This window comes from Salmo salar, chromosome ssa13 (assembly GCF_905237065.1).
Source record: "Salmo salar chromosome ssa13, Ssal_v3.1, whole genome shotgun sequence".
Classification (NCBI taxonomy): Eukaryota; Metazoa; Chordata; class Actinopteri; order Salmoniformes; family Salmonidae; genus Salmo; species Salmo salar.
In genome coordinates this window covers 67154733-67168199 of record NC_059454.1, presented here as the reverse complement: position 1 = coordinate 67168199, position 13467 = coordinate 67154733, and positions in this window count along the sequence as shown.

The following is a 13467-nucleotide window of genomic DNA, read 5'->3' as shown; positions in this document are numbered from 1 at the left end:
TAAACAGTGTCACCAGCATAGCAGCCCCACACCATAACAACTCCTCATCCATGCTTCACAGTGGGAACCACACATGTGGAGATCATCCGTTCACCTACTCTGTGTCTCACAAAGACATGGCGGTTGGAACCAAAAATCTCAAATTTGGACTCATCAGACCAAAGGACAGATTTCCACAGGTCGAATGTCCATTGCTTGTGTTTCTTGGCCCAAGCAAGTCTCTTCTTCTTATTGGTGTCCTTTAGTAGTTACTTTGCAGCAATTAGACAATGATGGCCTAATTCACGCAGTCTCCTCTGAACAGTTGATGTTGAGATGTGTCTGTTACTTGAACTCTGTGAAGCATTTATTTGGGCTGCAATTTCCGAAGCTGGTAACTCTAATGAACTTATCCTCTGCAGCAGAGATAACTCTGGGTCTTCCTTTCCTGTGGCGGTCATCATGAGAGCCAGTTTCATCATAGCGCTTGATAGTTTTTGCGACTGCACTTGAAGAAAACCACTCTCTCCAGCTGATGCAAGCTCCATGGTTCGTATCTATGAGAAAACAGGATGCTCCTCATTATCTCGCAAAAAATTACCAGGGTCATGAATTATTACAGATTAGTAACTCTACTCTACTTTATGCTTCAGTTGCGTCCAAATTGGCACCCTATTCACTATAGTGCAGTACTTTTGACCAGGGGCCATAGGTCTTTGGTCAAAAGTAATGCACTCTGAATAGCCAGTGGTGGAAAAAGTACCCAATTGTCAAACTTGAGTAAAAGTAAAGATACCTTAACCTCTAGAGGACCCCTTCCCGCTCTGATCCCGCTAACGGGATTTATTGACAAGATACCATGGCGGGAAATTCAAAACTGCAAGAATCTAATAATTTCAATTTCTCAAACAATCAGCTATTTTTCACCATTTGAAAGATAAACATCTAAATCCAACCACATTGTCCGATTTCAAAGAGGCTTTACGGCGAAAGCATAAAGTTAGGTTATGTTAGGAGAGTACATTGAAAATAGCTGTGTGTAATGTTTTGTCAATTCAAAGACAGGTGTCACCGAAAGCAGAAAACCAGCTAAAATTATGCACTAACCTTTGACAATCTTCATCAGATGACACTCCTAGGACATTATGTTATACAATACATGCATTTTTTTTCCCATCAAGTTCATATTTATATCCAAAAACAGCATTTTACAGTGGCGGTGAAATTCAGAATTGTTTTTCCCTCAAATGCTTCCGGTGAATCAGCGTTACAATTTACAAAATTACTATTTGAAAACATTGGTAAATTATAATATTGTCATTCAAAGAATTATAGATTAACATCTCGTAAATGCTACCGCATTGCCAGATTTCAAAATAACTTTACTGGGAAATAACACATTGCAATAAACGGGGTGCTATGCTAAGAACAATAGGCTAGGATATACAGGTTAGCACCATCTTGCAACCATCTAATATCAATAATTCTATTGTAAATAATCCCTTACCTTTGATTATCTTCATCAGAAGGCACTTCCAGGTATCCCAGGTCCACAACAAATGTGGATTCTTTCGACAAAGTTCATAATTTATGTCCAAATAACTTCAAGTTGTTCCATGTTGTTAGCGCGTTCAGTAGGCTCCTCAAAATGTAGGGCGGGGGGGGAAAAGTCACGTCGAAAAGTTTAAAAAAAATCTATTTACGTTAGTTCAAACATGTCAAACGTTGTTTAGCATCAATCTTTAGGGCCATTTTTAACGTGAAACATCAGTAATATTTCAACCCGACCTCTCCTGTGTCTTGAAAAATGTTTTGAAAAATGTCTCGCCTCACATGAACGCGCATCTGCGCGCAATAATGAAGTGACGACATCCCAGGGACGTCAACTTCCCTTCCTTGTCATCCGGTCTCTGTTCATCATAGACACTTCAAACAACTTTATAAAGATCGTTGACATCTAGTGGAAGCCGTAGGAAGTGCAAAATGAATCCTTTGTCACTGTGTGATCTATTAGCAATGACTCGAAAATAGTACAGCAACAAAATTCTCATTTCCTACTTGTATTCTTCTCAGGTTTTTGCCTGCCATATGAGTTTTGTTATACTTACAGACACCATTCAAACAGTTTTAGAAAATTCAGAGTGTTTTCTATCCAAATCTGTTAATAATATGCATATCCTAGCTTCTGAGTTGGTGTAGGAGGCAGTTAAAAATGGGCACATATTTTTTCAAAATTCTCAATACTGCCCCCTAGCTCCAGATAATGACTCAAGTAAAAATGAAAGTCACTCAGTAAAATACTACTTGAGTATAAGTGTTACGGTTGTCCAAGGAGTAGACCAAAGCGCAGCGTGGTAAGTGTTCATATTATTTATTAACCAATGAAACACTATAACAAAGAAACAAAATGAAAAGCCAAACAGTTCCGTCAGGTAACGAATACAAAACAGAAAATAACTACCCACAAAACACAGGTGGGAAAAGGCTGCCTAAGTATGATTCCTAATCAGAGACAACGATAGACAGCTGCCTCTGATTAGGAACCATACTCGGCCCAACACAAAGAATACAAAACATAGGATGCCCACCCCACATCCTGACCTAACAAAATAGAGAAATAATCCGTCTGTCTCAGTTCAGGGCGTGACAGTACCCCACCCCAAAGGTGCAGACTCCCGGCCGCAAACCTGAACCTATAGGGGAGGGTCCAGGTGGGCATCTATACTTGGCGGCGGCTCTGGTTTGGGGCGTAGCCCCCACACCGCCCGCTGATCCCCCGCTTCTGTGTCGCCGGAGGAACCAGACTGTGGATCATCACCGGAGGCTCTGAACTGCCGACCGCCGCTGAAGACTCTGGGCTGCAGGCCGCCGCTGAAGGCTCTGGGCTGCAGGCCGCCGCTGAAGACTCTGGGCTGCAGGCCGTTTCAGGAGGCTCCGTACTGGGGAGCGTCACTAGAGGCTCCGTACTGGGGAGCGTCGCTGGAGGCTCCGGACTGGGGAGCGTCGACGGAGGCTCCGGACTGGGGAGCGTGGCTGGAGGCTCCGGACTGGGGAGCGTGGCTGGAGGCTCCGGACTGGAGAGCGTCGCTGGAGGCTCTGGACTGGGGAGCGTCGCTGCAGGCTCCGTGCCATGGATCGTCACTACATGTTCCGCGCCATGGATCATCACTGGAGGCTTTGTGCCATGGATCATCACTGGAGGCTCCGGGCCATGGATTATCACTGGAGGCTTCGTGCCATGGATCATCTCTACAGGCTTCAGACCATAGATCATCACTGGAGGCTTCTTTCGTGGAGCTGGAATAGGTCTCACCAGACTAGAGAACGTCGCTGAGAGTTCTGGACTAGGGAACGTCGCTGGAGGCCAGGTGCGTGGAGCAGGCACAGGGTATACTTGGCCGTGGAGGCGTACTGGAGGTCTGGAGCTTATGGCTGGCACAACCCGTCCTGGCTGGATAACTTCCGTAGCCCGACAAGCACGAGGCGTTGTGACAGGTCGCACAGGTTTGTGTTGGCAAACTGGGGGTACCGTGCGTAGAGCTGGCGCAGGATAACCTGGGCCGAGAAGACGCACCGGAGACCAGGAACGCTGAGCAGGCATACTCCTTCCTGGCTAAATGCCAACTCTAGCACGGCACCTGTGAGGAGCCTGCACCGAGTGCACCGGGCTGTAGCTGCGCACTGGCGACACAGTGTGTATCTCAGCATAGCATGGTGCTTGCTCGATCACTCGCCCCCCACAGTAAGCACGGGGAGTTGGCTCAGGTCTCCAACCTGACTCTGCCAATCTCCCCGTGTGCCCCCACCAAATTTTTGGGGGAGCTGTCTCTCGCACTTGCCTCGTTGTTGGTACAGTGCCTCATAATGACGGCGCTCTGCTTTAGCTGCCTCAATCTCCTCCCTCGGGCGGCAATACTCCCCAGCCTGCCTCCCGGGTCCTTTACCGTCCAGAATCTCTTCCCAGGTCCATTCCTTACCACGCTGCTTGGTCCTTTTGTGGTGGGTTATTCTGTCACGGCTGTCAAAAGGAGCGGACCAAAGTGCAGCGTGGTTGTAGTTCCACATTTTATTAAATCCGTGAAACTTTGCAATACATAAATAACTGAATGGACAAAACAACAAACCGTGACGCAGAGAGAAACAAACACTACTCAAAATATATTATAACCCACAAAAACCCAGGAAGAAAAACCCCTACTTAACCTCTATGGGCTAGGTGGGCGTCCCACCTACTCAACAGCCAGTTGAATCCTGTGGCGCGTTATTCAAATCCTTAGATATGCTATTACTTCAATTTTTCAAAAATATGACTATTTTACACCATTTTAAAGATAAGACTCTCATTAATCTAACCACACTGTCCGATTTCAAAAAGGCGTTTACAACGAAAGCAAAACATTAGATTATGTCAGCAGAGTACCCAGCCAGAAATAATCAGACACCCATTTTTCAAGCTAGCATATAATGTCACATAAACCCAAACCACAGCTAAATGTGGCACTAACCTTTGATCTTCATCAGATGACAACCCTAGGACATTATGTTATACAATACATGCATGTTTTGTTCAATCAAGTTCATATTTATATCAAAAACCAGTTTTTTACATTAGCATGTGACTAGCATGTGACTAGCATTCCCACCGAACACTGCCGGTGAATTTACTAAATTACTCACGATAAACGTTCACAAAAAGCATAACAATTATTTTAAGAATTATAGATACAGAACTCCTCTATGCACTCGATATGTCCGATTTTAAAATAGCTTTTCGGTGAAAGCACATTTTGCAATATTCTCAGTAGATAGCCCGGCATCACAGGGCTAGCTATTTAGACACCCAGCAGGTTTAGCACTCATCAAAGTCAGATTTACTATAAGAAAAATGTTATTACCTTTGTTGTCTTCGTCAGAATGCACTCCCAGGACTTCTACTTCAATAACAAATGTTGGTTTGGTCCAAAATAATCCATCGTTATATCCAAACAGCGGCATTTTGTTCGTGCGTTCTAGACACTATCCTAAAGGCTAAATAAGGGTGACGAGCATGGCGCAATTCGTGACAAAAGAATTCTAAATATTCCATTACCGTACTTCGAAGCATGTCAACCGCTGTTTAAAATCAATTTTTATGCCATTTTTCTCATAAAAAAAGCGATAATATTCCGACCGGGATTCTGCGTTTAGATAAACAGACAAAGGAAAAGAAAGCATTCGGTCGAAGCGGGCACGCGCCTAAGCCCATAGTACTCTGAGTGGCCACTTGCCAAAAGCGATAAAGTGTTTCAGCCAGAGCCTGCCTCGATATCGTTCAACTTTTTCCCGGGCTCTGAGACCCTATGGAAGACGTAGGAAGTGTCACGTTATTGCACAGATCCTGAGTCTTCAATAAAAAGAGCCAAGATGAAACCCTAACAGGTTAAATATGATCTCCAATTAGAGACGAGGACCAGCTGCCTCCAATTGGAGATCAACCCCCCCAAAAAAACATAGAAATAGAAAAACTAGAACTTAAATATAGAAATACAAAACATAGAAAAACACCCCCTGTCACGCCCTGACCTACTCTACCATAGAAAATAACCTCTTACTATGGTCAGGACGTGACACAAGGTCAATAATCAATCAAGGTATTACTTTTATTAAAAACGTATTGCAATAAGTTAGCTGGTCGCACCACACACACAAAGTTATGGAGTGAGAGCCCGCGCACAAAGAGTGCGAACGCCTTATATAGTCAAGCTATCTTGTGCAAGTATCTGCAAAACACGTGATCTTATGTATGTGTGTGTGGGAAGAAGAAATAAAACTGGGTTACGGGGTACGGACTATAATGAAAAGGTTGTCTCAGTCTGTCGCAACTAAGTGAGGACAATAGATGCCAAAGTGACAGGAAGTCACTTCAGACATACTTCCTCTAACAGTAGCTCAACGGTTACTCCTACACATGCTGTAGCAGGTTCAAGGGTGTAGGGTTTCCACATCACCAAGTTCAATACCCAAACACGCATAAGGAGCACAACTAGAATGCAAATGGGAAGTTTATTAGGGAGTTTTGCACACTGCGGAAAAGGGGGGAATTCACCAACCATTTCACAGTCCACAATCCATTCTCGTTGTCCGTTCCGTTCTCCAGGGGTAATCCTAAAACTCGGGTCCTCAGCCAAACCGGTTTGGTACACAGTGGGGGTAATCAGACAGTCCAGGTCACAACAGGTAATCACACAGATATTTCTCTCTCTTCATAACACACTCTTCATAACACACTCTTCACTCTCCGTTCTCTGCTCCTTTGTGCAGGTCGCTTCCTCTTTTATCCCCAAGTACTCCCTGGCTTAATGACCCCAGGCTCGCCTCGTTGGGGCAGGACGTCCATATAAGGCTTGGGGGTGGAGCCAGCAGGCTACAAGATATCTCCCTTCAATAACCACTCTCTCCCTAGAGCATCCCTCCTGGAGAGGGCATCGGCATTTCCATGGGCTCCACCTGATCTGTGGACGACAGAGAAAGCAAAGGGCTGTAAGGATAGGAACCAGTGGGTGACCCGGGCATTACGGTCCTTATTCCGCGTACTCACCATGGGGACGGAGAATCCAGTCCATCAAACTCTGAAAGGTGGCCGGGGCCCCGTGCAGCCCAAAGGGCAGCTTCTTGTAATGGAACAGCCAGTCAGGGGTGGCAAAAGCAGTTTTCTCCCGTGCCTTGGGAGCTAAGGGCACCTGCCAATAACCCCTCGTCAGGTCAAGCCTGCTGATAAATTGGGCGGTCCATAGCCGTTCGATTAATTCATCAATTCGGGGCATGGGATAGGAGTCGAAATTTGATATTTCATTTACCTTTCTAAAACTATTACAGAAGCGAATGGTGCCATCTGGTTTCGGCACCAACACTAAGGGGGAGCACCACTCACTATTCGACTCTTCGATTATATCAATTTTTAACCTGTTAGGGCTAGGGGGCAGTATTTACACCGCCGGATAAAAAACGTACCCGATTTAATCTGGTTACCACTCCTACCCAGTAACTAGAATATGCATATACTTATTACATATGGATAGAAAACACCCTAAAGTTTCTAAAACTGTTTGAATGGTGTCTGTGAGTATAACAGAACTCATTTGGCAGGCAAAAACCTGACAAGGTTTCATGCAGTAAGTGGCCTGTCTGACAAGGTGTCGTTCTTCTTGTCTCTGTTTATTGAAGAGTGAGGATCTTAGCTGTCCCGTGACACTTCCTACGGCTGCCATAGGGTCTCAGAAGGCGGTAAAAAGCTGAATCGTGGCTTTGCAGGCTCTGGCTGAAAAAAAGTAGCGCGTTTGGGTAGTGGCTGGTTACAGTACTGTGAGACTCAGGCTCGTGCCCGCGTCGACCGAAAGCTTTGTTTACTTTCCTCTGTTTAGCTAAAAGGAGATTCCCGGTCGGAATCTTATCGCTTTTTACGAGAAAAATGGCATAAAAATGGATTTTAAACAGCGGTTGACATGCTTCGAAGTACGGTAATGGAATATTTAGATTTTTTTTGTCACGAATTGCGCCATGCGCACGACCCTGATTTACCATTTCAGATAGTGTCTGGGACGCACAAACAAAACGCCGCTATTCGGATATAACGATGGATTATTTTGGACCAAACCAACATTTGTTATTGAAGTAGCAGTCCTGGGAGTGCATTCTGACGAAGACAACAAAAGGTAATCAAACTTTTATAATAGTAAACCTGATATTGGTGAGTGCTAAACTTGCCGGGTGTCTAAATAGCTAGCCCGTGATGCCTGGGCTATGTACTTAGAATATTGCAAAATGTGCTTTCACCAAAAGCTATTTTAAAATCGGACATATCGAGTGCATAGAGGAGTTCTGTATCTATAATTCTTAAAATAATTGTTATGCTTTTTGTGAACGTTTATCGTGAGTAATTTAGTAAATTCTTAGTGAATTCGCCGGAAGTTTGCGGGGGGTATGCTAGTTCTGAACGTCACATGCTAATGTAAAAAGCTGGTTTTTGATATAAATATGAACTTGATTGAACAAAACATGCATGTATTGTATAACATAATGTCCTCGGGTTGTCATCTGATGAAGATCATCAAAGGTTAGTGCTGCATTTAGCTGTCTTCTGGGTTTTTGTGACATTATATGCTAGCTTGAAAAATGGGTGTCTGATTATTTCTGGCTTGGTACTCTGCTGACATAATCTAATGTTTTGCTTTCGTTGTAAAGCCTTTTTGAAATCGGACAGTGTGGTTAGATAAAGGAGAGTCTTGTCTTTAAATAGCTGTAAAATAGTCATATGTTTGAGAAATTGAAGTAATAGCATTTCAAAGATTTTGAAAATCGCGCCACAGGATTCAACTGGCTGTTATGTAGGTGGGACGAATTCGTCCCGCCTAGCCCAGAGAGGTTAACATTGTTTTTACCTCGGTCCTGACAGCCTCTTTTCTTGCCTCCGGTATTCGGTAAGGTCTCAACTTCACCTTTTTCCCTGGTTTGGTGATGATGATGTGCTTTACCAGATCGGTGTGTCCTTGTTCACTGGAGAACACATCCTTGTTCACTGGAGAACACATCCTTGTTCCGGCTGACCAACTCTCTCAGTTGCTGCTTCTGTGCTTGGCTCAGCTGCTCCCCCAGTGGCACCTCCGCCGGCTTGGTCTCTGTGGTAGCCTTCTTCGGGGAAATAGAGTAGAGTACATCACGTGCATTCCATTTCTTTAGCAAATTCACATGGTAAATCTGGGTCAGATGCCTACGTCCCGGCTGTCTGACCCTATAGTTAATTTCCCCCACCTTCTCATGGACTTCGTATGGCCCATTCCATCGGGCCAAAAACGTACATTCTGAGGTGGGGACCAAAACCAACACTTTGTCTCCTGGCTGGAAGTACCTTCATTGTGGCCCTCTGTTGTACACCCGCACTTGGGCCTCCTGGGCCTCCAGCATGTGTCCCTGTACCAGGGGACACAGGGTTGCCAGCCGGTCTCTCATGTCTTCCACATGCTCCACCATGGTTCGGTGGGGAGACGGTTGCTGTTCCCAGGCTTCTTTAGCCACGTCCAGCAGTCCTCGGGGTCATCTCCCGTACAGGAGTTTGAAGGGAGAGAATCCTCTGGAAGCTTGGGGCAGTTCTCAGATCGAGAACATCAGGTAGGGTAGCAGCTGATCCCAATTCTTTCCGTCTGCCTCCATCACCTTCTTTAGCATCTGCTTCAGACTTCAATTAAATCTTTCCACCGACCCATCGGTCTGCGGATGATAGACTGAGGTGCGCAACTGGGTTATTTTCATTAGTTTGCATAGATCCTTCATGATTCGCGACATGAACGGGGTGCCCTGGTTGGTCGATATCTCGTCGGGGATGCCTACTCGGGAGAACAGCATGACTAACTCATGTGCGATTCCCTTGGTGGCCATGCTGTGCAGAGGAATGGCTTCCGGGTACCTGGTGGCATAATCCAGAATCACCAGGATGTATTGGTGCCCTCGGTTGCTCTTGGGTATAGGTCCCACCAGTTCCATTGCGATCCTGCTGAAAGGGACTGAAATAATGGGCAGGGGAATTAACCTCTCTAGGATAGGTGGCACCAAATCGTCCCACCTACGTAACAGCCAGTGTAATCCCGTGGCGCGTTATTCAAAAACCTTAGAAATGCAAAAACTTCAATTTTTCAAACATATGACTATTTTACACCATTTTAAAGATAAGACTCTCCTTTATCTAACCACACTGTCCGATTTCAAAAAGGCTTTACAACGAAAGCAAAACATTAGATTATGTCAGCAGAGTACCAAGCCAGAAATAATCAGACACCCATTTTTCAAGCTAGCATATAATGTCACAAAAACCCAGAAGACAGCTAAATGCAGCACTAACCTTTGATGATCTTCATCAGATGACAACCCTAGGACATTATGTTATACAATACATGCATGTTTTGTTCAATCAAGTTCATATTTATATCAAAAACCAGCTTTTTACATTAGCATGTGACGTTCAGAACTAGCATACCCCCGCAAACTTCCGGCGAATTCACTAAGAATTTACTAAATTACTCACGATAAACGTTCACAAAAAGCATAACAATTATTTTAAGAATTATAGATACAGAACTCCTCTATGCACTCGATATGTCCGATTTTAAAATAGCTTTTTGGTGAAAGCACATTTTGCAATATTCTAAGTACATAGCCCAGGCATCACGGGCTAGCTATTTAGACACCCGGCAAGTTTAGCACTCACCAATATCAGGTTTACTATTATAAAAGTTTGATTACCTTTTGTTGTCTTCTTCGTCAGAATGCACTCCCAGGACTGCTACTTCAATAACAAATGTTGGTTTGGTCCAAAATAATCCATCGTTATATCCGAATAGCGGCGTTTTGTTCGTGCGTCCCAGACACTATCTGAAATGGTAAATCAGGGTCGTGCGCATGGCGCAATTCGTGACAAAAAAAATCGAAATATTCCATTACCGTACTTCGAAGCATGTCAACCGCTGTTTAAAATCCATTTTTATGCCATTTTTCTCGTAAAAAAGCGATAATATTCCGACCGGGAATCTCCTTTTAGCTAAACAGAGGAAAGTAAACAAAGCTTTCGGTCGACACGGGCACGAGTCTGAGTCTCACAGTACTGTAACCAGCCACTACCCAAACGCGCTACTTTTTTTCAGCCAGAGCCTGCAAAGCCACGATTCAGCTTTTTACCGCCTTCTGAGACCCTATGGCAGCCGTAGGAAGTGTCACGGGACAGCTAAGATCCTCACTCTTCAATAAACAGAGACAAGAAGAACGACACCTTGTCAGACAGGCCACTTCCTGCCTGAAACCTTGTCAGGTTTTTGCCTGCCAAATGAGTTCTGTTATACTCACAGACACCATTCAAACAGTTTTAGAAACTTTAGGGTGTTTTCTATCCATATGTAATAAGTATATGCATATTCTAGTTACTGGGTAGGAGTGGTAACCAGATTAAATCGGGTACGTTTTTTATCCAGCAGTGAAAATACTGCCCCCTAGCCATAACAGGTTAAGCTTACGTTGCAAAAATTTTATTGACTAAAATGACGAAGATGATACAGTACAGCTGGCTGGTGAGGTAGGCTAGCTAGCAGTGGCTGCGTTGTTGACTTTGTTTGAACGTGTAGCTGGCTAGGTAACCTCGATAGTTTCAGTACTACACCTTATCATGATACAAAAGCAACTATGTAGCTAGCTAACATAGCACTAATCAAGACGTTCCTTTGTAATGTATTTAGTTTCTACAATGCTGCTCGTCGGTAATAGTTGGCTAGTTTTGGAAAAATGGCGTCGCGGGGCACGAAAATAGCTGGCTAGCTAACCTCGATAATTACTCTAAACTACACAATTATCAAACTATGACAAAGACAACTAACACTGCACTAGTCAAATCGTTCCGTTGTAATGTATTAGTTTCTACAGTGCTGCTAGTCAGTAAAGGTTGGCTAGCTAGCAGTGGGTTTGATGATGACTAGGTGTGTTGACTAAGTCTGGAGTCTGGACAACGGCGTCGCGTCGCGGTGCGGCTGGCTAGCTAACCTCGATAATTACTCTAAACTACACAATTATCTTAGATACAAAGACAGCAAAGACAACAACTATGTAGCTAGCTAGCACTACACTAATCAAGTCGTTCCGTTGTAATGTAATAGTTTCTACAGTGCTGCTAGTCGGTAGAAGTTGGCTAGTTGGCTAGTTGGCTAGCTAGCAGTGTTGACTAAGTTAGGAGGACGAAAACAGCTGGCTGGCTAGCTAACCTCGATAATTACTCTAAACTACACAATTATCTTTGATACAAAGACGGCTATGCAGCTAGCTAAGAAAAAATTGCTCAGATCAAACAAATCAAACCGTTGTAATGTAATGAAATGTAATATTACCTGTGGAGCGAAGCGAAGTGTGACTACCCGCTCCAAACCCGGAAACATTAAAAAAAATATATATTCTGAGTAGATAGCTCGCCATCACGGGCTAGCTAATTTGACACCCACCAAGTTTGGTATTCACCAAACTCAGATTTACTATAAGAAAAATTTGATTACCTTTGCTGTTCTTCGTCAGAATGCACTCCCAGGACTTCTACTTCAACAAGAAATGTTGGTTTGGTTCCAAATAATCCATAGTTATATCCAAATAGCGGCGTTTTGTTCGTGCGTTCAAGACACTATCCGAAGGGTAACGAAGGGTGACGCGCGGACGCGTATCGTGACAAAAAAATTCTAAATATTCCATTACCGTACTTCGAAGCATGTCAAATGCTGTTTAAAATCAATTTTTATGCAATTTTTCTCATAAAATAGCGATAATATTCCGACCGGGAGTCGTTGTTTTCGTTCAAAGACTGAAAAAGTAAAATGGACTCTTCACGTGCATGCGCACGCCCGTCTCATTGTTCTCAGATCGACCACTTACCAAATGCGCTACTGTTTTTCAGCCAGTAACTGCAGAGTCATCATTCAACGTTCTGGCGCCTTCTGAGAGCCTATGGGAGCCTTAGAAAGTGTCACGTTACAGCAGAGATCCTCTGTTTTGGATAGAGATGACAAAGAAGGCCAAGAAATGGTCAGACAGGGTACTTCCTGTACAGAATCTTCTCAGGTTTTGGCCTGCCATTTGAGTTCTGTTATACTCACAGACACCATTCAAACAGTTTTAGAAACTTTGGAGTGTTTCTATCCAAAGCTACTAATTATATGCATATTCTAGTTTCTGGGCAGGAGTAATAACCAGATTAAATCGGGTACGTTTTTTTATCCAGCCGTGTCAATACTGCCCCCTAGCCCTAACAGGTTAAGATGTTCTCCGTCCCGTATGCGGGATCAACATCCAGCATAAAATCATTTCGCCATATTCATAACTGAACAATAGAAAAATTTCATTTTTTTTTCTTCAAATATAGGACTATTTTATAGCGTTTTATAGATACACCTCTCCTGAATCGAACCACGTTGTCCGATTTCAAAAAGGCTTTACAGCAAAAGCAAAACATTTGATAATGTTAGAGGAGTATATCGTGAAAGTATTCACATAGCCATTTTCCAACCAACCACATGCATCACAAATAACCAAAAAACAGCTATATGCAGCACTAACCTTTGACAATCTTCATCAGATGACACTCCTAGGACATCATGTTACACAATACATGCATTCTTTTGTTCGATAAAGTTCATATTTATATATAAAAACAGCATTTTACATCGGCGCGTGACGTTGAGAAACTATTTTCATTCAAATGCATCCGGTGAACAGCGCTACAATTTACTAAATTACTATTCGAAAACATTTTTAAAATGTAATATTGTCATTCAAAGAATTATAGATGAACATCTCGTGAAAGCACCTGCATTGCCAGATTTAAAAATAACTTTACTGGGAAATCACACTTTGCAATAAACGACGTGGTATGCTCAGAAAAATAGGCTAGCAATACAGGTCTGCGCCATCTTGGAACAATCGAATATCAAATCT